This window comes from Myotis davidii, unplaced genomic scaffold (genome assembly GCF_000327345.1).
Source record: "Myotis davidii unplaced genomic scaffold, ASM32734v1 scaffold120, whole genome shotgun sequence".
Taxonomy (NCBI): Eukaryota; Metazoa; Chordata; class Mammalia; order Chiroptera; family Vespertilionidae; genus Myotis; species Myotis davidii.
Genome location: NW_006294778.1, coordinates 5,838,835 through 5,846,301, shown reverse-complemented (window position 1 = coordinate 5,846,301; position 7,467 = coordinate 5,838,835).

The following is a 7,467-nucleotide window of genomic DNA, read 5'->3' as shown; positions in this document are numbered from 1 at the left end:
ATTCATTATTATCAAATCTTTGAAACTTTGGAGGTCTGAGTAGAATTCAGAAAGACTCAACAATTGAGGGCACTTCTGATCAGGCTATGAGAACAAAGCAAGCCCCAATCATAAAGCAAAGCTGGAAGTCAGACATATCATCACCCAAAGAAATAAAGACAGGTTGTGGGTTGAATTGTGTCCGTCAAAAAGATATGCTGAAGCCTCAACTTCCAGTAGCTATTGATGTAACCTCGGTCTTTAGAGATCTGATCAAGTTAAATAAGGTCAGAGTGAAAGGCTGGTGCTGATGCTGCTGTAACTGGATTACTCACACACTGATGGTGGGAATGTGAAATGGTACAGCCACTCTGGAAAATAGTCAGTTTCAGAGACAATTAAACAAAATACATCTACCATGTGGCCAGCAATTGCATTCCTTGGCATTTATCCCCAAGAAATAAAAAAGTATGTCCACACAAAAATCTGAAAAACAACAACAACAAGAAAGCCCACTGCATGGAAGAATATATTTGCCAATGCTATTTCAGATAAGGGCCTAATCTCCAAAATTTATAGGGAACTCATACAACTTAACAAAAGGAAGATAAACAATCCAATAAAAAAATGGGCAAAGGACCTAAATAGACATCTTTTGAAAGAGGCCGAGAGACATATGAAAACATGTTCAAAGGTACTAATCATCTGAGAGATGCAAATCAAAACAACAATGAGGTACCATCTCACACCTGTCAGAATGGCTAACATCAACAAATCAACACACGACAAGTGCTGGCGAGGATGTGGAGACAAAGGAACCCTCCCTCATGCTGGTGGGAATGCAGACTGGTGCAGCCACTGTGAAGATAAAAACTGTGGAGTGTCCTCAAAAAGTTAAAAATGGAACTCCCATTTGATCCAGTATTCCCACTTCTAGGAAAATATCCCAAGAAAATAGAAACACCAGTCAGAAAGGATATATGCACCTCTATGATCATAGCAGCAGAAATCACCATAGCTAAGATTTGGAAATTTGCTGACCACTGGCATACCCTATAGACACTGACACTGGGGAGGTGGGGGCTTGTCCTGAGAGTTGGGAGTGGCTGGGCAGGGGGAAGGAGGGGAAAGAAGGAGACATGTAATACTTTAAACAATAAAAAACAAACAAATAAAAAAACACATGAGATTATCATTGAGTTGGGAAGACAAAATGAGACCCTGAGGATGTCCGTTTCTGAATATGGGCTTAGAACAGCGGTTCTCAACCTGTGGGTCGTGACCCCTTTGGGGGTTGAATGACCCTTTCACAGGGTTTGCCTAAGACCATCGGAAAACACATATATAATTACATATTGTTTTTGTGATTAATCACTATGCTTTAATTATGTTCAATTTGTAACAATGAAAATACATCCTGCTTATCAGATATTTACATTATGATTCATAACAGTAGCAAAATTACAGTTATGAAGTAGCAACAAAAATAATTTTATGGTTGGGTCACAACATGAGGAACTGTATTAAAGGGTCGCAGCATTAGGAAGGTTGAGAACCACTGGTTTAGAACCTGACAATCTAAAGTCTAATCTCATCTCCACCACTTACTAGCTATGAAACTTTGGGCAAAATATGGAAACTTTTGTTCCTGGGTATCCTCATCTGTAAAATAAAGATAATAATACTACCTACCACATAGGATTATTGTACTTGATAAACTGTAACCAAGAGTATTTAGCCCTCTTGTGATTGAGAATTGAGAATGTTTTTCTTCTTGTATTAAACTAGTGATCTGGTGCACGGATTCGTGCGCATTGAAAGGAAATTAATTAGAAGGTGGCCAGCAGGGCGGGATTGGGTAGATGGGCTGAACATGCCCTGGAGCCAACCTCCTGTGCCCCTCCCCAGCATCTGCAGAGTGAGCAGGGGTCCCTCTGGCAGGTAGGTTCCCTCGGCCTGGCCTGTGGGGATCAGGCAGAAACTGGCTGAAACAGGCTCTCCAATATCCCCCGAGGGTTCCTGGATTTCTAGAGGGCACTCTGCAAAGTTGCTGTAGTACAGGGTGTGGAATGCAAATGCAAGTGTGCAGTAAACCAGATTCGGGGCCAACAGTGCCCCAGCAACAACATAACCCTTGGCCAAAGGTGGAATCGCACAGTCCTGCAAGGAATCAGGTTCCCTCCTCTTTGTTTTTGGGGTGCGTCACCCAAGAACCACTGCTGCCAAGTCACAGCACCTCAGCAGCTCCTGCATTGAGCATCTGTCCCCTGGTGGTCAGTGTGTGTCATAGCGACCAGTTGGATGGTCAGACACTTAGCACATTAGCTTTTTATATAGAGAGATGTTTTGATGAAATAGAACTTGAGCATTATAGTTAAATCTGAATGGGGTGAGGAAAGAAAGCGAAGGGCCTGGGAGAAATTTTCATTTGCCTCAGTTATTGCCTTGGTTAATACAATCGTAGTGTATTACAAGTGGAGAGAGCATTGCTGATATTTTTGGGGGGCACTGCAGATTTTTGACCAGATATTCACGTAAACCATTAGCACTTTAATATACATATATATTTTAATTGATTTCAAAGAGGAAGGGAGAGGGAGAGAGAGATAGAAACATCAATGATGAGAGAGAATTATTGATCAGCTGCCTCCTGCATGCTCCCTACTGGGGATTGAGCCCACAACCTGGGCATGTGCCCTGACCAGGAATTGATCTGCGACCTCCTGGTACATGGGTCAATGCTCAACCACTGAGCCACACTGGCTGGGCCCATTAGCACTTTATATGTCAGAAACTAAAACCTAACCTCATGAGGAAAGTAGTTTGAGTCTATATTTATAACTACCCTGGAAGTCTATTGTTGGAACGAAAGATCTTTATTTATTTGAGCCTTAGTCAATTCAGGTCAATGAAAGGAAGGCACTAATCTAAGACAGGGCTTGTGATAGATGTCTTAACTTGTCACAGATATGTTTTCCAAAGGAGATATGGAGTAATGTTGAACTTGGCAGGAAGTTCATATTTTGCAACTAACCATAGTGTGGTTTGTTTATTCTTTTTTCAAGTGTTTTTCTCTGTATTATTTTTTAACATGTATTCTGCTATATTTTTCAGAGGAAAGCCTTGAAGGCTTGAATATTCCTGAATTGCTTATCTGCAAGGGAACATGACTTTGGGCATGTACGCTTGGTATTGCTATTTTTCCTTTTTTAAATGCAACTCCCACCATTACTCAGAGCAGTGCTGTGAGGTTGGCTAAAACAAAGTGTAACTAAGATTTTCATACTGTACCTGTGGCCAACTATATCATATACCCACTGGGTTTCATCAGTCCTATCCAATGTTCCCGTCAGCAGGGGATTACAAATCCTATGGGAAAACAGGACTAAACATGGGCTTGGGAATGCTACAGGGTTTTGCAGGAGAAAGGCAGACCAAAAGAATGGAAAAGACCCCTACTCACTAGCCTTTTGGTTGGGGTTTCACAGTTGCTTCAAATTCTAGACACTTAAAACACTTTACTCCCATCTGCAAAAGTAAGTCAAGGAGAGGTTCTTTGTTCAAGGTTCAAGTACTCTTGTGACCATCCCAAAATAACTCTGAGTGTAATACAGTAGAGTCTCACGTAGCTAAACACTCAAGACTTGGACCTGTCATCATTGTCACCCCAATCATTCTTTCCTCCTTTCTTAGGTGAGTCAACCACTTGAATAAAATTTTCCATCAGCACTCAGTTACATAAACCCCTTCTTTTTGCCTTTCCGAATCCACTAGGAGTCTCCCTGTCAGTTAAAGGGACAAGTACATAAGCTGGGCTTATCAAGGACTTCTTTTCTAGCCCTAGCTGGTTTGGCTCAGTGGATAGAGCATTGACCTATCCACTGAAGGGTCCCGGGTTCAATTCCGGTCAAGGACATATGCCCGGGTTGTGGGCTAGATCCCCAGTACAGGATTTGCAGGAGGCAGCAGATCAATGGGTCTCGCTCATCATTGATGTTTCTATCTCTCCCTTCCTCTCTAAAATCAATAAGAAAGAAAGAAAGAAAGAAAGAAAGAAAGGGACTTTTTTTCTAGGTAAGTTTTCCTAGCTGCTTATACTATTTTTCACTCCAATCAGAATCAGATTAAGTCAATCTTCCTCATTGGTTTTATTTCACCAAGGGTCTTATTTTCTTAATATGTGAGATTTTGCAAGAATTGTGACCGTTTCAACCAGCTGTTTATTCCTGAGGCCATGTGTGCCACTGTTCAGCATGTATTACTTATTCCATCAGCCAAGTCATTGTGCTGAGTTGAGCATTCAAGAAATCCGATCGTTTCCTTGGTCTCTGTTTTGGAAGAAGCTGGAGTTTTATCCTTGGTGACAGCATGAAAACAAGATTTAAATGAGGTTAACAAAGAGATGGGAGGGTAAAACTGCAAATGTTTTGTTTTAGACAACTTCCAGATACAGCATAGGAAAAGAAAATGAGGCAGTTTCTAAAGTTATGGTAATGTCACAAGAAAATGCAGCAGATAAAATGTATGTGTATAGAAAAGTGTGACATTGACATTAAAAGGAAGGAAATATACCAATAACATCGAATACTTGGGTAATGAAATCTCAGGTGATTTATTTTTTTCATATATAATATGAAATTTCCCCCTACTCTATTTCTATAGCTTCCCTATATCTTCTCTATATCTACACGATTTTACACAGTCTTCACTGTTTTGTGCAAGTGTTTTTTTGTAGAATAAATTCCTAGAAAAGAAGTATATGTAAACCCCTCCCCCTCAATTTAAGGGCCTAAACCATTTTTTGTTTCAGAAATGTATAAAATTTAGATAATAAAATATTACAGATGCCAGACCCAATGCTGCCCTAGGCGCACTGCCACCCCATGGTTCCCCTACTTCCCCACCCTCCTCCTTCCCCCCCCTCCCCAGAGGTGCTGCCTCCGGGGAGGGGCAGGGAAAGGTTTTAAAACCCAGTTTGGAATGTGCAGGAGGCAGCCAATCAATAATTCTCTATCATCATTGATGTTTCTATCTTTACCTTCCTCTCTGAAATCAATCAAATATATTTTTAAAAATATTACATAGCTAAAACATTGAACATTTTTTATTTTCCTTTAAAAATAATTTGTGTTGGTTTCCTTTTATCCTAGTTACAAATGGTATATGGTATAAAAAATGAAAACTGTTACTACTTTAATGAATAAGCCTCCCTATTGTAATTATAACACTGCCCTCCCCTCCTGGCCTGATCGCCCCAGCCCCATTCTTGGGTTGCTAGGGTGGCCCAGGAAGCCAAGCCTTCCCGCCTGCTCTCCAGCTGGCTCTGTGGCTCTGGCTGATGCTGGATTGAGCCTAAACCGGCAGTTGGACATCTCTCCCGCAATCCGGGAGCACTGGCTCCTAACTGTTCACCTAACTGTGATGGTTAATTTGCATATTACTCTTTTATTAGATAGGTATTTACAAAACAGGATCATGTTATATTACTGTCTGGCTACTTGCTTTTACCCCCTGGTATACCTCGACCATATTGCTCCATATCAACTTGTATAAGTCTACTTCTTTCTTATTAATGGCGATGAGCTTCTTCATATGTGCCATTTCAGTGTAACAGATACATATACTATAATATACATACCATGCAATCAAACTCCCCTTACTGGACACGGCTCATTTTCTTAATAATTGCAAACAGTGCCTTTTATGTAATCTTTTAAAAATATATGATTTTATTGATTTGAGAGAGAGAGGGAGAGAGAGAGAGAGAAACATATGTGTTTGAGAGAGAAACATCTATAAGCTGCCTTCTGCACTCCCCTATTGGGAATTGAGCCCACAACTCAGGCATGTACCATGACCAGGAGTCAAACCATAGACCTTTTGGTGTAGGGGAGGAGCCCAACCAACTGAGCCTCACCAGCCAGGCCCCCCCCCCTTTTTTTCATTTAAATCCTGGTTTATTCTGAAAAAAAAGAAAAGAAAAAGAAATGGAGTGTGTTATGAATAATGAAAAGACCAATTGTACCCTCAAATCTAAATAGCATTTGGAATAGGGTACACTAAAAAAAAAGAAAAACAACCTTTGTAGGGTGGTAGCGGGGAGGAGGCAGAATTGAAATGCACGAGTACCAAAGAATACCAGAGCTTGGGCCATTTCGTAAGGGAAACAGCTGCTGGTTGTCAATCAGGGGTTTGTCCAATAACACACAGTATTATTGGCATGAGCATCCAGTTTGTGATGACATATGGAAAAGTAAACATACACCAGAAGAGTGAACCTTAATGTAAACTATATTTAGGAGATGATAATGCCTCCATGTAGATTCATCACCTAAAGCACTGGCGCTCTGGTTCGAGCTGCTGACAGTGCAGGAGGCTATGAATGTGTGGGGTCAGAAGGAACATGGGAATTCTGCGTTTTCTGCTCAATTTTTCTGTGAGCCTAAAACAGCTCTAAAGAAAAAAAAAAATTACATTATGAGCATCCCCACCCTCCCCTGGGAGACCTGTAGGCCCGGATCACTAAACTCACCAGATACAAGGTGCGAAATTTAATTGCATCCGCCCTTCTTATCATCATCAATCGAATCCTCTCTCTCATCTCCTTCATTTCTCTCTGAACACTTGCCACCGTCCTCGCTCCACGTCTCCTTGTGTAAAGCATGCCTTGATTCAGCCCCAGTCCAGACGCCTTCAAGTTGTTTCCTATGTCCTGCTGTTGGGGTGAAGGTTTTGGTGGAAGGGAAGGGGATTCGGTACTAGGGGTGAGAGTCAAGTTACTAAGGTTCTGTGCTAGTCCTGAGACAGCTTGAGGGTCAGCTGCATATCCTTCACCAGGCGTCTGAGAAAACTCCTGGGTGGAGGGTGTGTTACGCTTCGTTGGTGAATCCATTGGAAGTCGAGTCACAGCCCCAGGTTCTTCCTAGATTCCGGCTGAAAAGAGCTCAAGCAGAAGGTGAAGCTCAAAACTCTCAAATGGATACAAAGTACCCAGAAAGAGCAGGATCAGGGCCCTTTTATATTATCTTTTACCATCTTGTGCACGGATTTTTGTAGAGTCCATTTTTAGAAATGAAAATGTAAGTTTTCCAATCAGTCTTGGAAATGCGTTAGATGGCATTTCTAACTTCTCATGACCACAGGATGGTGATTTGTGTATCCTCCAACCAGCTCATAGAGACTGCATTGTCTGATAAGATCCTACATTTTGTTGAGAAAAAAGGCAAGTTGTGACTTGTTTTCAGCGTCTTCACCAGTAGATGGCACCTCGTCTTCCCTTGTATTGATTGCAATGCCCCCTAACTTCAATGCATTCCCGGCGTGCCACTGAGCCCGCACTAACAAAGCTATGATCACATCACGTACAAATGCTCCTCTCTCAACGTGCTTATCCCATGTTTGTATTGTTCTGGTTCCAGAACGCTGAGACTTTAAGCCCGAGGCTCTAACTTGAGCAGGAAGAGTTTATTTTGGGATGAAGCATCTTCC